This window comes from Mus musculus, chromosome 3 (genome assembly GCF_000001635.26).
Source record: "Mus musculus strain C57BL/6J chromosome 3, GRCm38.p6 C57BL/6J".
In the NCBI taxonomy this organism is placed as follows: Eukaryota; Metazoa; Chordata; class Mammalia; order Rodentia; family Muridae; genus Mus; species Mus musculus.
In genome coordinates, this window is record NC_000069.6 from 73,380,624 (window position 1) to 73,403,882 (window position 23,259).

At 37.0% G+C, this 23,259-nt stretch overlaps 2 long non-coding RNA genes across 2 annotated transcripts in view; one reads left to right on the top strand and one right to left on the bottom strand.

Moving 5' to 3' along the window:
- Positions 1 to 23,259, top strand: part of Gm20754 (predicted gene, 20754) — a 528,480-nt gene that overhangs the window by 314,273 nt on the left and 190,948 nt on the right. The gene's annotated exons all lie outside the window — the stretch shown is intronic.
- The window catches only part of 4930509J09Rik (RIKEN cDNA 4930509J09 gene), a 130,446-nt gene that overhangs the window by 29,418 nt on the left and 77,769 nt on the right, over positions 1 to 23,259 (bottom strand). The window contains exons 3-4 of the long non-coding RNA NR_040547.1: positions 9,682 to 9,780; positions 8,615 to 8,802 (exon numbers count right to left, since the gene is read on the bottom strand). This is a non-coding gene — a long non-coding RNA (RIKEN cDNA 4930509J09 gene). The remainder of the gene's footprint in view (positions 1 to 8,614; positions 8,803 to 9,681; positions 9,781 to 23,259) is intronic.

Consider the following 23,259-nt stretch of genomic DNA (forward strand, 5'->3'; position numbering starts at 1 on the left):
ATTAGACAGTAGCTTGACTTCTCTATGTTCAATGAACTTTATGGGTGTTTTCTTCAGCAATAGGTTCTTCCTGTCAGTCTATCAAGGGAATGAGACAGAATTCCTGTTGGGAATCTCTCTTTCCTATTATTTGGCCATTGTATTTATATCACTTTTATAAATGTCTATGTTTTAGGTAGCTCTGCCTCATTTGTTGTTCCACACTACCACTCAAATGGCCCTTAATTTTAGGTGTATTTTCTTATATTCTTTCCTCTTCACTTTTCAACACTGCTTAATAATCCCATCCTATTCCCCAACCCCTCTTCATCCATAACTAGATTTATCTGTCTGCTCATGTTCCTCACAGCATATCTAACCTCTGTATATCTATGGACTTTGTTTGCCATTAGCATTATATCAAATATATACATAAAGGAAATACATAGCATATTTGACTTTCTGAGTTTTGTCACTCAGAATGGCTTTTTTTCTAGTTTCATAGGTTTACCAGTGAAATTACATGATTTCATTTTTAAATGACTGAGTAAGTAATACTGCATTATGTAATTACCAACTTGTCTTCATTCATTCCATTTATCTGTTGAGGAATATCCATGGCTTTCCAATATTTGGTTATTATGAAAATAGCCGCAATTCACACAACTGAGCAAGTTTATCTGTGTTAGGATGAAGCATCATTTGAGTATATGTTAAAAGAGTGTATTTTGAGATAGACCAGTTGCCATCTTTATGTGGAATTACCACGCTGATTTCTACAGAGACTAAAAATTTGCCCTCTCATTATAAATGGATGAGTATTCCCCTTATACCACTCTCTGGAAGCATACACTGTCATTTATTTTATAGATCTTAGCCACTGGTAAAGGCATAAGATGAAATCTCAAAGTAGTTTTGATTGGCATTTCCCTGATAACTAAAGATGTTGAGTACTTCTTTTTTCATCCTTTTTGGAGAATTCTGTTTCGGTCTGTATCTCACATTTTAAATGGGTTATTTGTTTACTTGGTATTCAGTTTTGTCTTGTTTTGTTTTGTTTGAGTTTTTCATAAAGTTTGGATATTAACCTCCTATTTGATGTGTAGTTGGAAAAAAATGCCAGCCTGTTGCTTGCTGCTTTGTCCCACTGATAGCGTCCTTTGTCATGCTGAAGCTTTTCTGTACCATAAGGGCCAATTTATTATTTATTGATTTTATATCCTATGTTAAGGATTTTCTGTTCAGAAAGTTTTCCATTTCAATGATTTCAAGGTTATATACTCTTTTTTCTCTTCCTTTGTCTTCAATGTATTTGGTTTTATTTGGAGGTCTTTGAGCTATGTGGTGTTGGGATTTGGCATGCATTTATTTGCATTCTTCTATATGCAGACATCCATTTTCACTCAAATATGGGAATTTTTTACATTTTCTTTATTTCTGCCTTTACCGATGTTAAATTCAGTAGTGAGTTCTTCAGTTTTCATGAGATTATACATATCTGTTATTGGTGGCAACCAGCTTTAATCCATGATGAGCTGATTGATAGGAAATAGGGTGTTACTTCAGTTTCCTTGAGTCTGTTGAGATGTGCTTTTGTGTTCAAGTATGTGGTCATTTTCAGTAGAATTTCAATGAGATGCTCAGAAGTAAGTATATTCTTTTTTTGTTTGGATGAAATATACTATTCATATTCATGAGATCTATTTGATTTATAATGTCAGTTCGAAGGTTTCTTACTTTAGTTTCCTTATGGATGATGTGTTCAGCAACAAGAGTAGGGTATTGAAGTCAGCTACTACCGGTGTCCAAGGTTCAATATGTATTTTAATTTCTACTGACATTTTCTTTATGGAAATAGGTGCTTTTATGTTTAATCCATAAATATTTAGAATTTCAATGTCCTGTTGGTGAATTTTGTTGTTATTGAGTTTATTTATTGCATCCTTCACTATCCTTTCTGACTAATTTTGGTTTCAAATATTCCTAGATGTTACATATGTTTCCTTTCTTTCTTTTCTTTCCTTTCTTTCTTTCTCTGTCTTCTTTGTTTCTTTGTTTCTTTGTTTCTTTCTTTGTTTCTTTCTTTCTTTCTTTCTTTCTTTCTTTCTTTCTTTCTTTCTTTCTTAACATTCAAATGACTCAGAAATTTTATTGAAATAAAACCATAGTATGTGTGGTATACTACTGTTTGCTGAATGTTTGTTTGTTTGTTTGGTTTTGGTTTTATTGAATATTTTCTCTTTTTAAAAATTTTCCCCTTTTATTAGATACTTTCTTTATTTACATCTCAAATGTTATCCCCTTTTCAGGTCTCCCATTCAGTAACCCCCTAGCCCATTGCCCCAACCCCTGCTTCTATGAGGGTGCTCCCCACTCAGCCATCTATTACTGCCTTTCTGCCCTGGCATTCTCCTACTCTGGGGCATTGAACACCCTCAGGCCCAAGGGCTACTCCTCACACTGATGTACAATAAGGCCATCCCCTGCCACTTACATTTCTTGGATTCACTAAGCATTAGATTGGGTCCAGTGAATTGCACTGCTCATTGTTAACACTCAACATCAATTGTCTTCATCATTAACACTCAACATCAGTGATGGTGTTCTCTTTGATTCTTGTACATTGAGAGTTAATTTGCTTCTTTAGGTTAAGGAACTTCCGCCACTTCCCCATAGGGATAAAGTGTTGAGAAATTTAGAGTTGACATTTTCTTTAACTAAAGTATTTTCTTCTATCTTGTTTTCTATTCCTGAGATTCGCTCTTTCATCTCTTGTATTTTGTTAGTGAGACTTGCCTCTGAGGTTCACATTAACATCCTCATTTTTTTATTTCCAGATTTTTCCTGGTTTGTTTTTTCTTCATTGATTCTATTTCTTCTTTCAGGCCTTGAGCTATTTATTCATTTGCTTCCACTACTTGGCTATATTTCCACAGATTTCTATAAGAAGTTTATTCATTTCTTCTTTAAGGATCACTATCATATTAATAAAGACTGTGCCTCAGTGTGGTAAGGTTGCTGGGCTTTATTAGAGATATATTGTCCTTTTGGCTATTGGTTGTGTTTTTATACTGACATCTAGTCATTTAGATTTGAATAATGGTAAATCTAGATTTTGATATCTGGTCTTGTGTTTGTTGGTTGGGTGTTCTTTGGATTCTGTTGCCCTCTCTGGTTTTTGGGAGGGTGGTGGTTGTGTGTTGCTTAGTAACAAATTCTTCAGGAATTCTATCTTGGGAATCTCTGCAGAACTTGAGGTTATGGATAGAATGTGTTTTTAGTTATTGAGAGCTGACATTTAGGGAATGGACTATATAGGGTGGGGCTGAAAAGTCCACAGGAAGAAGGAAACATCATGTTCCTTATGGAAATGCTTAGTTGCTTGGGAGTGGGCATAGAGAATGAGCAATGGCCACATTTATTCTGCTACAGAGCTAAAATGAAACTGCAGGATTGGATTTGGATGAGAAGAGAGGGAGAAGACCTGAAATTTGCATACCAGCTTTGCTTACCTACTGGATGCTTTTGCAGTCAGGACTGCCAGGTTCCTCGAAAATGCCTCATGTATTTGGGGACTTGGACAAGGCAAGTAATAGGTTAGAAGGAAAGTTCTGTATAATCTATAGAGATGGAGATGAAGAGAAGTGGGGAGGACTGCTGAAGATTGTCTATAAAGAGCTGGTAATGAGACTGGACCATTGAACTTGGAGAAGAGGAGGGAGAGGTGAAGATTTGTAGTTAACATCCCAGCTTTCATGGCCTGAGTGACCTGTGGGTTCACAGAGAATGCCTCCTGGGGTTAGGACTTGAGATAAAGGACATAATGTTGGGCAAGGTAGGGGAGAAGGTGTGCATCATCCTCTGGCATTGCTGTCAGAAAGGACGGTGCTGCCACAGCAAGTGGTTTGTTACAGAGTTGGGGTGAGTGTGAGGTACTGAATTTGGAGGAGAGAAACATAACTAAAACAGACTCTCTACCTGGGACTGTCAGGGGCCACAGCAGGCTGGGACTCAAATCAGTGTCTTGCTCAGTCACCATCAGAGGAGCTTCCTCTTGAAGTAAATGGGAACTCATACAGAGACCCACAATCGGATGATGTGCAGTGAGTGAGAGACTTTAGTACTCAGACCTACAAGGGATGTCTTCATCAAACCCCTCCTCTCAGGGCTCAGGGATCTATGCAGAAGAGGCTCAGAAATTTGCTAAGAACCAGAGAGGATGGACTGCAGCAAGGAAACCTCGTCTTCTGTACACAACCGAGCTGGTGAGCTCCCAGGGACTACAGCAGCGTGCACAGGGCCTGCACAGGTTAAAGTCACACCAGATTCCATCTCTGAGCGCCACACAGGGGCCTATCTCTGTAAGAGGGAAGAAGACGTGAGCTCCTACTCCCTAGCCAAGAAGTTATTGCCAAGTGACAACTGTTTGCAAAGGAAAGACTAATTTTCTCTAGTGGAGTCTCACTGGGTATATACACTACCGTCAAGGGCAGGTACCACACCCAGAAGTATATAGCCAGCACAGAACAAACTCAGGGATGTTTTTGTAGACTTTTGTTTTTGTATCATATTGCTTTGTTTGGGCACTTTTTTATCTTATTGTTCTTTTGCTTGTATATTATGGTTTCCAAGTCTGGGCTTTTACGGGTTTAGGGATGTGTGTGTGTGTGTGTGTGTGTGTGTGTGTGTGTGTGTTCCTTGTGCTTTTTTGTTTGGCTTTGTTTTTGCTTTTATTCTCCTTTGTTTATTGTTACTTGTCTGTTTATTTTCTAAATAGAGAGAAAGAAGTCCTGGAGGTGGATGGGGGGAAGAGGGAGGGAGGATCTGGGAGGAGATGGGGGAGGGGAAACATAATCAGAATGTGTTGCATGAATTTCCAATAAAAATGTGACTAAAAAAAAAAACCAACCAAACAAAACAAAACAAAAAAGAAAATAGTCAAATCAAATAACCCCATTAAAAAATGGGGCTCAGAATTGAACAAAGAATTCTCACCTGAGGAATACCGAATGGCAGAGAAGCACCTGAAAAAATGTTCAACATCCTTAATCATCAGGGAAATGCAAATCAAAACAACCCTGAGATTCCACCTCACACCAGTTAGAATGGCTAAGATCAAAAATTCAGGTGACAGCAGATGCTGGCGAGGATGTGGAGAAAGAGGAACACTCCTCCATTGTTGGTGGGATTGCAAGCTTGTACAACCACTCTGGAAATCAGTCTGGCAGTTCCTTAGAAAATTGGACATAGTACTACTGGAGGATCCAGCAATACCTCTTCTGGGCATATATCCAGAAGATGTCCAAACCGGTATGAAGGACACATGCTCCACTATGTTCATAGCAGCCTTATTGATAATGGCCAGAAGCTGGAAAGAACCCAGATGCCCCTCAACAGAGGAATGGATACAGAAAATGTGGTACATTTACACAATGGAATACTACTCAGCTATTAAAAAGAATGAATTTATAATGAATTTATGGAGGGCATCATCCTGAGCGAGGTCCATCCATTTGCACAAAGGAACTCACACAATATGTACTCACTGAGAAGTGGATACTAGCCCAAAACTTAGTATACCCAAGATATAAGATACAGTTTGCCAAATGCATGAAACTCTAGAAGAATTAAGACCAAAGTGTGGACACTGTGCCCCTTCTTAGAATTGGGAACAAAACACCCATGGAAGGAGTTACAGAGACAAAGTTTGGAGCTGCGACAAAAGGATGGACCATCTAGAGACTGCCTTATCTAGGGATCCACCCCATAATCTGCTTCCAAACGCTGACACCACTCCATACACTAGCAAGATTTTGCAGAAAGGACCCAGATATAGCTGTCTCTTGTGAGACTAGGCAGGGGCCTAGCAAAAACATAAGTGGATGCTCACAGTCAGCTATTGGATGGATCACAGGGCCCCCAATGGAAGAGCTAGAGAAAGTATCCAAGGAGCTAAAGGGATCTGCAACCCTGTAGGTGCAACAATATTATGAACTAACCAGTACCCCGGAGCTCTTGACTCTAGCTACATATGTATCAAAAGATGGCCTAGTAGGCCATCACTGGGAAGAGAGGCCCATTGGACACACAAACTTTATATGCCCCAGTACAGGGGAATGCCAGGGCCAAAAAAATGAGAATGGGTGGGTAGGGAAGTGGGGGGGGAGGGTATGGGGGACTTTTGGGATAGCATTGGAAATGTCATTGAGGAAAATACGTAATAAAAAAAAGAAGAAAAAGAAAATAGTCACTGAATCTCTTTGCTTCTCTGGCTGGCCACACAATATCTTATTAAAGTTATTTCTTTGAGACCCCTCCCAAGAAAGAAGATGCCCAGAGTATTTGAACTTCCCAGATATAAATAGTTATATATTTTCAAGATATCATTATAATCATTATCATGTAATCCAAGAAACCCTATTCAAAAAGTTAAATAAGCTGAAGACAGACAAAATTGACTTGTCAATACTAACTAATTCAGTAACAGTCTAAAGATTTTAATCTAAGTTGACTGACTCCAAATTAGTATTCTCATGGATAAAATTTTCAGAAATGTAGTAATTTGTTAGCAAAGTGAAGATAGGTTAAATTAGAAAAGAGAATGACCTTTGTTTCAGATGACTGGAAATTGGGATATGGTTAAGGCAATGAAATAAATGTGTGACCTTACCTTTTAAGGGTTTTACTTTAAATCTGAACTCAAAAATATGTAAATTACAATGATGCTAATTTCTTGAATTGATTATCATCTGCTTATATTCACGGAACTGTTATGTTGTTTTATAATCATGGATAGATAGATAGATTTGTATTTTACTCATACCTTAGTGCTTCATTCAGGGTGCTATCAAGGAAGTCCTCTATCACTGTAAAAGTTGATTTTATTCTATTATCCTCTGAATTTATTTTATTTTTTCAAAGATTTGAAAGATATCTACTACCTATCCATTGTCTTCTTTGTGCCTTACCAATCTGTCTATAACTATATCCATTATCAGGCAAATAATTCTTGATTTTGAATATGGCTTGTTTCTACTTTCTAATCCAGCTAGCTTCATTCTTTATATTCCCTTGATTTCTCAATAGCAACCCTCCTCACTAGGCCATCCATATTTACTATATGTGTTTCTTTATCCTTTTATTCTTCATGTTACTCCCTGTCACGTGTGACAAGCTATCAGAAATTGTCAGATCATAAGGACGATAGGTTTATTTTAGCTTATTGACTTGAAATTTCAGCCCGTTGCTGATTAGCATAATTGCTTTGATCATGTAGCAAGGAAGCAGTTCATGGCAAGAACACATGACAAACCATGAGGCTTTTCTCAAGGTAGCCAGAAAACAAAGAGACAGAGTCGATCATCCCATATTCCACTCTCAAACTTTGTTCTCAAGCACACCTCCTGCTAGATTGTACCTTTTATAAGGCTCCTTCCATCATTAAACAGTAGTGCTAAGTTGAATATCAAGCAAGTAACTTGGCCTTTGGGAAAAACTTTCAGATATAAACTTTAATACTTATCTATTCTTATTTGTCTCTCCTTCACATGCTTTAAAGTTGTTTTGCCAACATTCATAAGTTACCTTATAAAACTGGCCAATTCAGTTTTTAGTTTTATAGCTCCAACATACAACTTATATGCAAGCTATAAAAAATTATATTTTATAAAAAGAACTGTATTAATATACCATATACTTTACCAACAGAGTGATATTGAGATATGGATACAGGTTTCCTTCAACAGCAGGTAGGGATATTTATTTTCCTTGGTTTTGATGGATCATTTAAGTTGGATTGACCAATATAGTATAATGGATTTAATATTGCAAATCCAGAATGTTTTCACAAGGAAGTATGACAGGGTGTCTATGTTATTCTTTGGTTTGGGGACATAAACCTTGTAACTTATGAGATGACATGTACAGTGTCCAGCTAACTTAAAAACAAGCTTCTGAGGTCAAATTGGAAGCTTTATTTAGCACTGTAGAAAGGAACTCTAGAATCTGCATCTTCACAGCTCAAAGATATGTCTTTCCAAGACCTTAGCCCTGATGCCCATACAAGGGAGGGAACTTAGACTTGATTTTGTTTCATTGTCTTTAAACCATACTAGATAATATTTAGAGATAACTATAGTAGATTCTCCTTAGGAATGCCATTTCACAGTAAAATAAATTTCAAATGACCAAAACTAGAGAGATAATTTTTATTGTTGTACAATCACAATATCTGAAAAACTTATCTTGACTTATATAATAATGGATATGTGAGATTTGCCTCACCTCTATAGGTTATTCTTTTTCTTTTTCTCCCACTGATGCCCATCCTCTGTCTGGAGCTGGTCTCGAATAAAAGACTTCCCATTTCTGTTACATGACTTATGGAGTGTACCAGATCTTTACACTCTTACTACACTGTCTCTCATTTGAATGTTCTTGGCTTCCCAATTAATATTTCAGAGTGAAGTTAACATATACACTAATACTAATAGGAAAATTAAACAGGAAACATACAAAGAGATGAGTTTTGGAAAATTGTCCCCATAAAGCAGAGCATTCAACTACTTCTCAATAAATAAAATTCTAATTCCATAATTCTTAATATATAAAATATAAATCTAACGCTGCTTCTTACCTTTCTTCAATATATGGATTTAGTCCATTGGCAACATCTCTTCAATATTAGCTCCAGTTTTGATCCATTTCTATTTCTTCTGTGCAATCTCATATTAAATATGTAGTTCCTAAAATTATCTCAGTAGCTTATTTGGTGTCTTCAAGTCTTGACACATAGCTGCCTTCAGTATAGTAGTAGATTATTTACTAACAAATACAAACCAATATTGATCAAGTTCAAAATCATTTGGTATTTATGAATTTAGAATGTAGATAGTTGGCATAAGAGAGATCCAAACATTTCAGCCAATCAATTTATAAAATGGAAAAATAGATTTTAATATTTCCTTATATATTACTATATTATGAACCAAAGGCTGAGTAGAAAAGTTCTTCAGTAAACACGTCTCCTTTTTAAAAATTAGTTTCTTCAAGGCCAGTGGAGGTGATAGGAATAAATCCTGGTGGAGTATTCATTACCCAACAGAATGTGTACATTATACATTACAAAACTCAGGAAGTGTCCAGGAAGAGGGAGTAGAAGGATAACAATCTAAGGATAGGAAGAATGGCAATAAAATAATGTCCTCTAAATGTGACAGAGCCAACTCACTCATGAACTCTCAGCAGCTATAGTTATAGAACAGGCATGCACAATACTGGACCACTCTATCAGCTCTGCAACAATGGCTGCTGGTTGATAGGAAGTCATTTTCTCTAATGCTATATCACCAAACGAGCTTGTTACACATGCTTATATGGATAGTAGGAAACATGTGACATGTCCTGGTTAAATAGTTGATAGCACAAAATAAAGACAAAATGAAACAAAACAAAGACATAATGATGGAAATATGACTGGCTGAAAAGAGGAAGGATTTAGTGGAAGGGAGGGAGATAGGAAAGGCTGGGGTGATGAATGTGACCAGAATATATTATGCACATGTGTGACATTGTCAAAGAATAAATTAATTAAAATTTTAAAAGGTTCCCCTTCATAGTTTCAAAAAGAATATTAATTACCCAAATGATTTTCTTTTTGAAGAGGAACAATAGCTTACAGCCTTATTAGCACTTAATTGGTACCTTTTTATGACATGACATGATAGTTGTAGTTTTCCATTACTTTTCCCGGGAATTCTTCATAAATTTCTTGCTCAGAGAGGTACATAAAGTACTTCTGGCCTAATAAACATAACAAAAATGTCAGTCTTGGGCCAGAAGACAATCTTCTCTGAATCATCTATAAGCCTGTTCACAACAGCTGCTACTGTTAGCTCTTGTATAAAAGTGTCCAGGGATTAGTATTTGACTGACGCTAATTGCCTATTATCTCTTGCTTCTTCTTTTTTTCCTGATAAGAAAGACAACTTGAGTCCTCAATAGATTTTGCACTTTTAAAATAATTATATTAGTAGTCATAGTATTCTACTTGAGGATGAACACAGAAACAGGGATCATAGCTTGGTTTGAATTCCCAACTCACGGAAGAGAATCTACCCAATGCTTTTAATAAACAATTATAAAAGCAAACAATTCATAACATACTTGCCTTATCACGAGCCTAATTCACTTGATTAGCAAAAAATATTTCATGCTTACTTTGCAATATTAAAAGATTTTCATTAATATCTAAAATTTTGTCATGGACATCTTTTCCAATACCTGTCTCTTTATTTCCTTACCTTTCCTTAATTAAAAAATTTATTTTTGTGTGACAGAGGCATAAAAGGCTAGCCTTTATTGAATCCTGATCCTTGTGCCACATACTAATGTTACAATTATATGTGTGAGTACTCAGGCCTAGTTCCTTACCTTTTTCTCTAAATTCTTACTTAGTTTTCTCCTATGTTGGTGACACTTTATTTGATAACCTAGCTTCCTTTAATTTATGGCTTCCTGATAACTTCTCAGTATCTTCCATCACTTCCCCATACATTATTTTATGTCATACTATATTTATAAAAAACATAAAAGACTGAAGTATTTTTCCTTTATATATGCTAAAACAGACGTGTGGAAGATAAATGTTTAACAGAGGCCATAATTTGTAAGCTTTGTGTGAGTTTAATGGGTGGAACGCACAGGTGAACTGCAGAATCCAGACGTCTGACAGAGCCAAAATGAGTGCTAAAGACTTAGGAAACTGGAAGTTAAGTTCTCCATGGCATCAAATGTTGTGAGGGGTAGACAGAAAGCAAAAGGACAGACCTCAGGATTCAATACGCCTATTCTGATAAATTCAAAGCAATTTCAATTGGAATCTCTGTCACTTCACCTCACTGTATAGAGACTGGGAAGCAAAACACACATAGATGATCTGTCTTTTTCTGATAGGACCCATGCTCATAAATAAATAAATAATACTTTAACCACACTGAGTTCTATAACTGCCACTGCATTGCCTCTTCCTTTCATCCTTCTAAATAAAATGAACAAATTCAATGTCTTCACACATTATTTGACCTTATCTGGTGAACATGATATTTTGCTGACATAGTCTACTTTGTCAAAATCAATCATAGGCATTTTGCTTATCTAAAAGTATGTACTTATTATACATTTTCTGTCTGGGGAAAATGACTTCCTATTTAGTTGACTTAGTTGATAGATCACTTGAAATATGGCACCAATGGCAAAGGTAAGAAAGCTACCCACTCTATTGTTTTGGTATTAATCTATTTTGTTTAGACCTTTTAATAACCTTCATTGTTGGAGTCCTGCAAAGTCTTTCCTTCCCTCCTTTCTTTCTTCCTTCTCTTCTACCTTCCTTGCTTCCTTCCTTTCTTCCTTCTTTTACTCAATCTTGTTCAAAGCCAATGTGAGCAGCTATAGAATTCGTAGATGACATGGATCCAAGAGGTGCCTCTACTATTCAAACATGTAAATGGCAAAATAAATCTCCTGACTCTGTTTGCAGCTTCATACACAAGAATTCCCTCAGCAGGGAAAATTCTAATTGGTGCGATAAAAAGGGCAAACCTAAAGCTCCTCATGAACACAAGCTTCTTAGGGACGGAGGGAGGAATTGGAGGAATTGGAGGAGTGAGTTGGAAACCCCGTGTAATAGAAACTCCATGGAATTTACAATAGGAAAGACTTCTAGTAATGGAGACACGACCTGAACTGGTCATTTTCTGTAACCAGACAAAGCTTCAAGTGAAGGGACTGGGACACCAACCCAGCCCCCAAACCTTTGATGTATAGTTTATCCTGCCTGTAGATTATGCTAGGATTGGAATCTAGCAGAATTATCATTGAAGAGACCGTGGAGACATCACCCAGCAAAGAATGGGAGCAGAGGCAGAGAACCAGAGCCAAATATTAGATTCAGGGAGGAAAGATCAGAGAAACCTGAAAGAAGAAGAGCATACCATAGAGACGTACATGAAAATGCAGGGACAAAATGGAACATAGGCTGAAGCAAAGGACATCCAGAGATCGCCCCATCTATGGATGCATTGCATACACAGACACCAAACCCCAACACTGTTGCTGAGGCCAAGATATGCTTGCAGACACGAACAGGCTCAGAGGTACGCCTGTCCTCTGAGAGGCTTTGATAGCACCTGACTAAGGCAGATGCACATACTCACAGCCAACCATTGGACTGAGCCCAGGGACCCCAATGGAAGAATTAGGGGAAGGAATGAAGGAGCTGAAGGGGATTGCATCCCCATAGGAAGAAAATAAGTATAAATCAACTGGACAACTTAGAGTTCCCAGGGACTAAGCCACCAACCAAAGATCATATATGGGCCTGTTCATGGCTCCCACTACATATGTAGCAGAGGACTACCTCATCAGTTGAAGGGAGGCACTTGGTCCTGTGGATGGTTAAAGTCCCAGAGATGGGGGTTGCTAAAGGGAAGGAATGGAAGTAGAAGCACCCGTTTAGAGGAAAAGGGGAGGGGAAGAGCTAGGGGGTTCATGGAGTGGAGATAAGAAATTGGTATAAAATTTGAAATGTAATCAAACAAAATGATTAATTACAAATAAAGAACATGGGCACAGAATCAAATGATCAGGACTCATGGAAACTTGCAGAGCTCAGAGAGCCTGTAGGAGTCTAACACAGAACCTCTGCATATATGCGATGGCTAAGTAGCTTGGTGTTTTTGTACAAATCCTAAGAGTTGGAGTAAAGGACGGTCTCTGACTCTTTTGTTTACTTATAGGGCCCTTTCCTGTTACTGGGTTGTCTTGTACAGTCCGAATGTGATAGTATATGCCTTATTTCAGTTTGTTATGATGTTTGGTTGATGTCTATGAAAGGCATTCTCTTTTCTGAGGGGAGTTTGAGGTAGAGGTAGGGGTTTAGGAAGGGAGGGTGGGTGTTGAGCTGGGGGAAGAAGAGGTAGGGGTTATAGAGGCTAGGGAAAGGGGAGTGAGGGGAAACTGGGCTTGGAATACAATGTATGAGAGAAGAATGAAAAAAAAAGAATTTATTATGAGGTAGATTGTGCTATTTATGTGAAAAACTTAAAAGTAGATGTTAAAATGTCAGATTCCCTCTCATAGACCTTAAATTCTAGTATAATTAAAAGGAACCCAGATGTCCCTCAACAGAGGAATGGATACAGAAAATGTGGAACATTTACAAAATGGAATACTACTCAGCTATTAAAAACAATGAATTTATGAAATTCTTGGGCAAATGGATGTATCTGTAGGATATCATCCTGAGTAAGATAACCCAATCACAAAAGAAGTCACTTGATATGTACTCACTGATAAGTGGATATTAGCCCAGAAACTTAGAATAGCCAAGATACAATTTGCAAAACACAAGAAAATCAAGAAGAAGGAAGACCAGCATGTGGACACTTCATTCCTCCTTAAAATAGGGAACAAAATACCCATGGAAGAAGTTACAGAGACAAAGTTTGGAGCTGAGACAAAAAGATGCACCATGCAGAGATTACCCCACCCAGGGATCCATTGCATAATCAGCCACCAAACGCAGACATTATTGCACATGCCAGCAAGATTTTGCTGAAAGGATCCTGATATAGATGTCTCCTCTGATGCTATGTCAGTGCCTGGCAAATACAGAAGTGGAACCTCACAGTCATCTATTGGATGGAACACAGGGCCCCAAATGGAGGAGCTAGAGAAAGTACCCAAGGAGCTAAAGGGGTCTGCAACCCAATAGGTGGAACAACAATATGAACTAACCAGTACCCCTGGAGCTCGTGTCTCTAGCTGCATATGTATCAGAAGATGGCCTAGTTGACCATCATTGGGAAGAGAGGCCCCTTGATCTTGTAAATTTTATATGCCCCTGTACAGGGGAACGCCAGTGCCAAGAAATAGGAGTGGGTGGATAGGAAAGAAGGGTGGCAGGGGGTGGGGGTAATAGGGGATTTTTGGGATAGCATTTTAAATTTAAATGAAGAAAATATCTAATAAAAAATTGAAAAAATAAACTATCCAATATCTTTTAAGATAAAAAATTAAAAATAAAAGAAAAGAACATGTTAATCAAACTTTTAAAAAGGGGTTGCGCAAGAATGAGTACTTTGAATACAATACAATAGAAAGCTGCAAAATGAAATAGACACATATAGATACTATGTTAGGGGGAATGAATGGATGAGTAAACAAAAACAGTTTTCTGAGATTATGTAAACAAATCTGAATGGCATGAGTAAGTAGCTACTAGACAACCATGTGGATGGGTAAGAGTTTCAAGACAGTAGAATAGCAAGTATTCACGCTCTGATGAAGAAATCTAACCAGTGTCCTTGAGCAGTAGGTACCATTGGGATAAGTAAAGAAAACTAAAACAAAACAAAACAAAACAAAACAAAACAAACAAAACAAAACAAAAAGATTAATGACTTAGATGCTGTAGTAAGGATAGAGGAATCATTTCAAGTGTGGTGTAAATCACTTGAAGATTATGAACAGGAGAAACATTTTGTTGTATGATATAGAAGTCAAGAAACTGTAATTAAAGCTTTTACCTGGTGACTCACAGTATGTGACGCAAGAGAAAGTATTTATGTTTCACCAGAAGGAGGCTCTCCCTGGAGGAATGTTAGCATCACAAGGGCAAGTAATATAATCTGAAGGGATCAATCTGGGTACTTTACTCTGCCTAGCAGTGGAAATAGTTATATGCTCTTGAAGAGAGAGAGAGGAAATGTGATTGGAACTTCTTAACCCTGAGTAATAAAATGAATGATCATGCCGTTTAAAAAAATTGAAAGAGGGTACATTCAAATGCAAGAATGTTTGAGTGGAGAACATGTGTCGAAGGAAGAAACTGGAGCTCGGAGTTTAAGAGATCCTGGAGTAGAGATGATTGGGGTTTTTAACTGGGTCAGACAAGCTAATCTGGGATCATGTTTTCAAGAGTGTTTTACCTTAAATAGTTCCACGGGGTTCCTAAGGTTTTGTATTCAGATAAGAAAGGCAAGGCTGAAGCTGGTCATTTTCCTTTAAGCTCCAAAAGAATAGTGCCTGGGGAGGGAGATGCCGTGCTGTGTGTATGTACTCATATTGCTGGTTCAGCTTGCTGGTGTGAAGTAGTAGGTAGAGCTTTGCAATAAGGAACCTCAAAACACAGAAGAGTATATGGAAATAGGAATTTATTTTCACTGATTATTTTTTAATGGACAGGTGAGTATTAGGAATGAAATGTTAGAGAGTTTTTCCTAAAACAAAACCTTCACCAGAACAAGCAGAGCTGTACAACGTCCTCACTGGTCCTACCTCCTGCCAGATGCTAGCTGTTCTTCTAAGAGGCTGCCGACCATGATCAGCTCTAGTTTTGATGGGTCTGTTAAAAATAGCCCTTAGCTAGACACATGCCATCCATCAGAAATAAGTGGATCGCTCAGCACCTTCTTCCTGTGCCTGTCTTCTCTTTCCTGGGTGCTCGTCCAGATACTGATGGGTCTTTGGCCCTTGCTTGTAGGTATAATACTGATCTTTGCCCAGAAAAGAAGGTAATGATCCCAGGAACATGATATGCAAGCCAGGCATATATTTATCATTTCAAGATTGTGCTTCTATTACTAAAAATAGATGTGTTGCATTGAGCCTCCATGCTGTGCCAAGCTCTTACAAAACACACTCCTGATCTTATCTCAGTTAATCCTGGCAACATCGGAATGAGACAAGGAAAAGCTGTGTTATTCCATTTTTTTTTACGTTAAATAAGTTTAACTGTAAAGAAATTAAACAAATTGCTCAATCAAATAGCAGAATACTAAAGATTCAGACATATGCTTCCTGCCTCTAATGTCTGGCCTCACGTACTGCATAAAATTTCTTCCTTGAACTTAAGAGAGGCTTAGAGAATTCTTTCTTACAAACTTCTGGGAGTCTGTGGCTGGTACTTTGAAACTGAACTCTGCTGTTGCTCCTAGATACTTTGAAATCTTAAAAGAAAGAGGAGAACTCACAGTAAGTCTTGTGATATTTCAAAGGAAGTGAAAAGATTTTGTTTCTAAATAGAAGTAACGGATATATCTTTAGAAAAAAATCCTTTTATTCTAGAAAAAAAAATCACTTAAATGGGCTATATAACTGGGAAGAGAAAGCAGATTCTTATATCAGAAAAGCTATTTTAGACTCTTAACTGTAAGAGGAGGCAAAAAGGCTTTGTATAAGAATGGCAGTATAGTCACTGTATAACATCTTTAGAGACAGACATTAAAGCTTGTTGCTCTTGTTGATAGGTTTTGGTGTGGCTGTTCTAGAAAACCACAGCCTGTTATTCAGAGAATTCTAAGTCCTTGAGATGAGAAATTAGAAGCTGGATGTCAAAAGGCAAAGAGTGGTTTTCCTGAGAGTCCTTTCAAGACCCTGAAAGATTTACATTTCTGGTAATCTAATTGGGACAGAAGATGGGTGATATGTGAGTCAAAACTGCAAAGAAGTTCAGTTCAACAGTAACACAGAGCTACAGAAGCATGCATGTGCTGATATACAACCACATACCACGTAAAGACAGGTAACCTGGATACAGAGAAAACTCAAAATAAAACGTAATGGAAAAAGCTGAGGAAGAAAATAAGTCTGTATAGAGTCTCCTACAAGAAGCTGCTAGAAGCCACTGCCAGTTACTGTCAGGCTGCAATGCACTAAATGCATCAGAATTGGGCCATTGAAAAGAGCCAGTTAGATATTCTCCCTACTGGACATGGGCACAATGGAAGCAGTGAGCTGGAGAGTGACTGGCAAGACACCAGAGATATGATCAACTCTGGATGCAAGATGAACAGTTAGACAGAGAAAAGGTACAGGTTGTCTTTGTGAGGTTAGTAAGCCCTTAAAAAAACAACAACAACAACAAAAACAAAAGAAATACAAAGAGGAAAAGGAGGAGTAATTATAACTAACATGAGTCTGTGCTTCAAAGATTCTAAAGATTATCCAGAAGATTCTTTTCAGATTTTTTTCTCAAAAATTTAAATAGAAAGATACAAAATCCACACACACACACACACAAACACAAAACAAAAACAAAAACCAGTCAACCAACAAACAAAAAACCCAATATCTTTTCTATTTAAAAATAAGATCTCACTACAACTCAGTTCTTCCATGTTCACGGAGGAGGCATAATTGATACTATGGAATTATTATACTACCCAATATAGTCTACAGTAATCCTAGAATTACTATGGAATCATTAAGACTCTTCTTCACCAAAATGAAGAAATAAACAAAAATCTTAAAGAGAAAGTGGAATTTTGGAGACAATAATACTACAATCATTAATCTTCAGAGCCATAGTGACAAAGACAGTGCAATAAAACAAGTGTGCATATCCAGGAGATAGAATAGAATGTCTTAACATACAGCTGTTTGAACAAATAATACTGTAAAAACTGGATTAAAATAAATTCTTATCTCTCACTCTGATGGTTTGAGTAGGAATAGCCTCCATATATTTAAATGCTTGCTCATTAGGGACTGGCACTACTTGATGAGAATTAGGTGGTGTGGCTTTTTTGAAATTTTTTCACTGAGGTTAGCATTTAGGGTTCCAAATACTCAAACCTGGCCCAATGTTTTTTTTTTACTTCCTACTGCCTGTTGGTTCAAAATGTAGATTTCTTTTTTTTTTTTTTAAAGATTTATTTATTTATTATATATAAGTACACTGTAGCTGTCTTCAGACACACCAGAAGAGGGCGTCAGATCTCGTTACGGATGGTTGTGAGCCACCATGTGGTTGCTGGGATTTGAACTCCGGACCTTTGGAAGAGCAGTCGGGTGCTCTTACCCACTGAGCCATCTCACCAGCCCCAAAATGTAGATTTCTAAGCAACTCTAGCACCATGTCTGTCCATGTGACACCATGCTCTCCACCATGCTGATAGTGGAATAAACTTCTGAATCTATAAACCTGCCCCCATGTAAATGTTTTCCTTTATAACAGTTGCTGTGGACCAATTTTGGGTCAAAAGTTTTGTACTTGGGCTGGTGCCCCAATCGGTCTGCTCCATGGAGCTTGAATACACTGTAGCTGTTTTTAGATACACCAGTAGAGAGCATGAGATCCTATTACAGATAATTGTTAGCCACAATTCAGTTGCTGGGAATTGAACTCAAGACCTCTGAAAGAACAGTGGATGCTCTTAACTACTGAGCCATCTCTCCTGCCTCATGAAAAAAAATCTTTAACAACTATATAACAGTCTGGAGAATAACATCTGACTATATAAAGAACTACAAAACCTTAACATCAAAACAAATAAGTCACGCAATAAGTGACTCATTATTTCAATTTATTTATCCATTTATCTATTTATCCATTATCTATTTATCTATTATCTATTTATCTATTTTAAGTCTATTTTATCTATGTATCTATTTATGTATCTATTTATCTATTATTTATTTATTTATTTAAAATAGTTCTTGATGAAACACAAGTAGTTAAAAAATATTTGAAAACTTATTCAACCTATCATTATTAGGCAGGAAATTTCAAATTAAGGCTAATTTCTGATGGCATCTCCCCCTGGGGGAAATGATAAACACCAAGAAAGGATAAAAAACAAGTGTTGTTAAGAAAGAACTGAACAGGATTTTAGTTGCTGGTGGAAATATAAACTAGTGAAACCATTAAATCCTGTGTGGAATTTTCTCTTAAAGCTAAAAATAAATCTACTAGTTGACCCACTCTATCACTCCTGAGAAAGTACACAAAGCTTTACTGTACAGACACTTGCATACCCATATTTAAGGTTGCTCTATTTACAATAGCAAAAGATTAGAATGAGTTTCAGTACTGTGAACTGAATACTAGACTTTTAAAAACTGTGTTACATGTACACAATGGAATTTTATTAAGTAGTAAGGGAAAATGAAATCATGAGATTTGCAGAAGAAAATTTAAGAATGTGAGAATCATTATGTTAAGTGAAATGACCCAGACTCAGAAAGGCAAAGCTTGAATATTTTGTTTTTTACTTAGCTCTTAGCCTTAAATCTTTCCTGCTGTATTCTCTTTCCTCCCCCATATGCTTGAGTATTGGAGCACATGTGAAGCATATACTTCACATGTGCTCCAATTTATGTGTGTATGTGTATGTGTGTATGTGTGTATATTTATGTAACTAAGGAGAGTATTTCTTGACACAAACAAACAAACAAACAAAAAATAACCATGACAAATTTTGAGCTCTTAATACAAGAAGAGGAGGCAGAAATAAAAAGACAGACATAAAGGTAGAGTTAGGACCCAAAAAGGATGAAGGGATGAAGGACTGTAATGAAAGAGTGAGACACATAAGGGGATTTGTAATAATAATGAATAAGCATTTGTAGAAATGCCTATATTGAAACCCATTATTTTCAGGCTAAATTAAAACTTAATACATCTATAAAAATTAGAGGAATTTCCAAAATCAATGTTAAACCATTTGTATTAAATAGAATATATATATAGTTATATATATATATATATATATATATATATATATATAATTTATATATAGTTATATAAAGTAGAATTATATTAAATTATGTTAAAATGTAATTATTTTATTATATTAAATTGCAGAAAATATATTAAATTGGAATATATGTTTTTCAAAGATATTCTTAATATATTTATTGCAGCACATTTAAAAATAAAAACATACAGGCAAAACTCTTACATGTAACATGACTATAAGATAAAACTGACATTTGCCTAATTAGTCTGAAAAAAATAATGCATCCTTGTATTAGAAATATCCATTGTAAATTATTAAGAATTAAATTTCATCATCCATTATTGGTATCAAAACACTTTGGAGAAATTTTCAATACTTAATATACTTTTAAGTCTGATATGTTTGTACTTCATCTCATGAATCTTATAAAAAGACATAAATTTGAGCCTTAAAATGAAAGTTATTTCTGATCACCTTGTAAAACAGATTAGCCATATTTTCTTATCCCTCTGGTAAAAAGTACTGAACCAGCAAAGTTAAAAAAAAAATTGCTTGCTCTAGGAGGTATTTATTTTTTGGAAGATAAGACTAAATCATCTACTACAGCTCTTTAATCAAAATTGACCTCTTATTTATTAATTTCCCTTATAAAGCAATGTCTTCAAGTAGCCCTAGCAATGAAAAGCAAACCCCTTAACCTTGCACAGTCCAGAAGAATTTTTCTCCTCTGACAAGTCTTTCTTTAAGTATATTCATTACAGATACCAAAACCTGGCAGAACCCATGATCTATACTTACAATAGAGTTGAAACTAAGGGGCTACAACCCTCACCACTCTAGAACAAGCAGCAGTGTTGAGAATGATTGTATCCTCTGGGGGTGGACTATAACAGATTTAGTAATAGGACTGTAACCTGTACATCAGTGATAGGTTAATATATTATAAAACCCAACGAACACTAAAAGTCACTTTCCCGGGGCAATACCAAAGAATGGTGCCTATAGACCTAGCAACCAGAATCAGTGACTGGATGGAGTGAGATTCTGTTTTTCTTTTATGTTAGATTGGCAGCAGTTGTCTCACAGAACAGGATTGTCCCGTTGATCCCATTCCTGGGATATATTGCTCCCACTGGGTGGTGAGCCTGGTGTGATTTGGCACTTTGGCTCTGGTAGCTATCGGAATGCCAATGCTATCACTTGCTCATACTTTACTAACATCATAGATTAAATCACTCATAGTTTTCTTTGGAGAAGGAAATAGACAAAATTCATTACAGGAGAGCCCAGGGCTAATCTTTCCAAGTGTTGAACAGGCACTCAGCATCTGCTCACTGCTCGTGACCGTGGAGATGCTTGCTCTGACCGAAGGCAAAGGTCTGTGGGAGGCAGGCTCTACCCCTTTGAAGCTACCCTTGCCCATCCTGAATAACATACTAACAGATCTGGAATAAACCTGGACTTGGGGCACCCTCTGTTGATGAAACAGTGACAACACATTAAGCCAAGGCTTCTGAGAAATCTCCATGAAAGTCATCTCACACTAAAACTCCAGCCGTGGTCACAAGGCTAGGAACAAGAAGCTTTGTTAGAATTTCTGAAAGAAAGGACAGAAAGTGATATTTGAAAGTTCTGAATCACTAACAAAACCTTTACACAGAGACACCATCACATTCACATGCTTTGATGGCTATAACATGAAACGTTTGTGACATTATGTATAGCTTCCATCTAAAACGCTTAAGAATTGAGGAATATTGACAGATCTAACAAAATTGATGTATTCCTCTCTGAGATCTCTAATATTAAGCAATGACTGGATAACGAAGTTCACTGAGTATTAGCCAGAGAGCAATTGAGCCAGTAAGCATAATTCTTCATATTTCATTTTTTGCTTGAATTCCTATCATGACTTCCCTGAAAGACAGATTTTAACCAGAAAGTATGAGCAGAGATAAGGACTCTTCTCCCTTAAGTTGCTTTTGGTCATGGTGTTTATCATGGAAATAGATAGCAAACTAGAAGAAGGAATAAGGACTGATAGGAGGATGTAGGTCACTGGTGTGTATGTGTTACTGGACACTGTATCTTGCTGCAGCTCCTCCCTGTATTTCTTTCTCTTTGCTTCCTGACTGGCCTCATATAAACTATTACTCTCTGATTATAAGCTGCCATTGAGTGGCTAACTGTCCTTTGTTTCATGCTCTTACTACCAAGACCATGTGTCAAGAGACAATGGACTGATCCTCCTGAATCTAAACAAATCAAGAGACTTATTCCTTTTAAGTTGCTTTTTTGAAGGCATTTTGGTACAGTTACCCAAAAGTAACTAAAGATTTATAGCAAGCATCAAGAAATTTCAATAACTAATGACCATGGACAAAATAAGCATGGAACTATAAAGTTTACAGGTATTGTTTTAAGAAAAGAATGTAAAATATTTATTTAAGCAAACCCAATAATCTATTAGAAAATACAGATTAAACAATTCAGCACTTTATCAAAAAAATAAAGTAATTTTAAAAGTCAAATGAATGCAAAATGAAAATTAAATTAAGCCAAATTTAAAAAAAAGTGTGACAGAGGTCGTCGCTGACAGAAAAGATGAGCTGTGGGAAAGATCTGTAAGCTTGAAGATTAACTACTAGTATGGTTATGAGGAAGGAATAAAAATGAATACAGAACTCCCATGACAACATTAGGCTACTATTAAGGGAATACATATATGTTCGAAACACATAAATATAAGATACTTAAAGTCTTGGGAATCTCCCATCTCCCAGGTTTCTGGTACATTCTAGAGGTTCATCCCAATCTCCTACCTCCTGAGGTTGACTGTTTCCATTCATTCTGCTGGCCCTCAGGGCTTCAGTCATTTTTTTTTCCACTCAGTAGCAGATCATGTTCCTCTCTTCCCCACTACCATCCCCATCCCCTTTCCCTCCCAGGTCCCTCCCTCCATCTGCACTTGTGATTGCTTTCTTCTCGCTCCCAAGTGGGATTGAGGTATCCTCACTTGGGTCCTTCAGCTTGTTAATCTTTATGAATTCTGTGGACTGTATCTTGAGTATTCTGTACTTTTTTTTCCCTTTTTTGCGGGGGTAAGGTGGGGTGTTGTCATGTCCACTAACTAGTAAGTACATAACATGCATGTCTTTTTGGTTCTGAGTTCCTCACATAGGATGATATTTTCTAGTTACATCCATTTGCCTGCAAAACTTAGGATATCCTCATTCTTTTTTTTTCTTTTTTTTCTTTTTAATTTATTTTATTTTTTTCATATCTTTTTTTTTAATTAGGTATTTTCCTCCTTTACATTTTCAATGCTATCCCAAAAGTCCCCCATACCCACCCCACCCCCAATCCCCTACCCACCCACTCCCCCTTTTTGGCCCTGGCGTTCCCCTGTACTAGGGCATATAAAGTTTGCAAGTCCAATGGGTCTCTCTTTGCAGTGATGGCCTACTAGGCCATCTTTTGATACATATGCAGCTAGAGACAAGAGCTCCTGGGTACTGGTTAGTTCATATTGTTGTTCCACCTATAAGGAGCAGTTCCCTTTAGCTCCTTGGGTAATTTCTCTAGCTCCTCCATTGGGGGCCGTGTGACCCATCCAATAGCTGACTGTGATCATCCACTTCTGTGTTTGCTAGACCACGGCATAGTCTCACAAGAGACAGCTATATCTGGGTCCTTTCAGCAAAATATTGCTAGTGTATGCAATGGTGTAAGCATTTGGAAGCTGATTATGGGATGGATC